The sequence below is a fragment of the Haplochromis burtoni genome, unplaced genomic scaffold (genome assembly GCF_018398535.1).
Source record: "Haplochromis burtoni strain Fernald_Lab_line unplaced genomic scaffold, NCSU_Asbu1 Contig_175, whole genome shotgun sequence".
NCBI classification, from domain to species: domain Eukaryota; kingdom Metazoa; phylum Chordata; class Actinopteri; order Cichliformes; family Cichlidae; genus Haplochromis; species Haplochromis burtoni.
The window spans coordinates 256376-258461 of record NW_024582536.1 but is presented as its reverse complement, the minus strand read 5'-3'; positions in this window follow the sequence as shown (position 1 = coordinate 258461).

The window sequence follows — 2086 nt, the reverse complement described above, 5'->3', positions numbered from 1 at the left end:
GGCCCGAGTTTGGCCTTCATCGTGCGTCGTGCATCGTGTAGTATATGTGGGGTAACGAGAAGCGATTAACACCTCACGACCAGCTCCCGATCATCAATCGCTTGGTCGGGAGGATTTCAAACCTGTTTGAAATCCTCACGACTGTCGTGAGGGTGTCGCCACAGCCGCTCACACTGCGCACAATGAAACAATGGTGTCCTTTGATATAGTCTCTCTCTTCACTTACATACCCACCACAGAGGCAGTGGAGACTGTCAGAAAACAACTACAAGAAGACAGCAGGAAGACAAAACCAGCTTCACCCCCAACTAGATTTGCACACTTCTGCCTTACCACCACATATTTTAAATACAACGAGGGTTTTTACAAACAAAAACATGGATGTGCCTTGGGCTCCCCGGTGTCACCTATTGTAGCCAACCTTTACATGGAAGAAGTGGAAAGAAAGGCTCTTGGCTCTTTTAAAGGCAGAGTACCTAGCCACTGGTACAGATATGTAGATGACACCGGGGTCAAAATCAAAACCCAAGAAGTAGAAGCCTTCACTGCTCACATCAAAGTTGTGGATAAAAACAGTCAAGTCAGCAAAGAGGCACAGAAAAGAAGATCAAACACCAGCTAGGGAGGATCAGAAAGACAAACGCAACAACATTGCCATCCCCTATGTTGCCGGTTTATCGGAAAAACTCAGGAGAGTCTTCTCCAAGTGCGACATCCCAGTGTACTTCAGACCCACCCACACACTCAGACAAAAACTGGTTCATCCCAAAGACAGAACTCCTAAACAGAAACTTAGCATCGTAGTATATGCTGTACAATGTAGTGAGGAATGCTCAGACCTCTACATTGGAGAAACCAAACAGCCACTTAACAGCATGGCATAACATATATATAAGAGACACCTCCAGGGGGCAAGACTTGGCTGTCCATCTGCATCTAAAGGTTAAAGGTCATTCTTTTGTTCACATTTTGGACAGAGAAGAAAGATGGTTTGAAAGAGGAATGAAAGAAGCCATCTATGACCACTGTGAATGACCATCTTTGAACAGAGGCGGTGGTTTACGACACCAACTGTCTGCCATCTATAATCCAGATTTAAGATCCCTTCCCAGACGCCTTAATGCCCACTCACACCCTGGGCCTTTTGCCCTCAAGAAATCACATGATAGGGTGGGGCTAGGGTTCACCTGAAACCTTGGCTAATTGTGACCTACACCCGTTTTAACACCTTGACTCGTGCGATTAGGTAGAGGATTAACAGGGGGTTCATGACCCCCTTTGGGGGACACTCCCCTAGGACTTAAAGCTGGGACTCTCCACCATTTGACCCTAGAACTGAAGAAGCTTCTCAGATGAGAGGTGAAACGTCTTCAAGCAACTTAAAGAAGTCCAGACGCTTTTCTTTCCAAGCTCTTTAGACTTTTACCTGGAAGGTAAAAGTCTAAAACATAAGAAATCCAACAGAACAACAAACAAGTGGATATCACCATTATCCTACGATGGGATCAATGCTTTTGTTTCTCATTTTTTATGTTCAATATGCACACTTGGGTTATGCAGCAGGACAATGATTGGAAACACACAACCAACCACCTCTAAATGTTTTTTTTAAAAAAGGAAAAAGGCTTTAGGGTCACCTGGTACTGGCCTAGTGGATTTAAATTGGGTTGAGATGCTTTGGCATGACATTAAACAAGTTGTTTATGCTCTAAAACTTTCCATCACAACTTAATTAAAACTATTCTTGATTTGACCTGAAACAAGTGTAACAAATATGCAAAAAATGAGAAATTATAAAAGAGCCAAATACTTTTTCATAACATTGTATATAGGTTACTGAAGATTCAGTGAACCTTAAGTGAAAGTTACAGGTATGGGAGTCTAAACAATTTAAAAGGTTGACCAAAAACAAGACAATAGCTTATCTAGCTCACAATATAGCTTTTTTTGTTGGACATTTAAGAGGTTTTTTTTTAGAGAGAAAAGCTCCTTATTTGTGCACATGCATCCACATAACTGGCTAAATGTTTTTTAATAGGACCCTAAATTGGATAAATGCAAGAAAATGGTTGGATGAATGGATGAA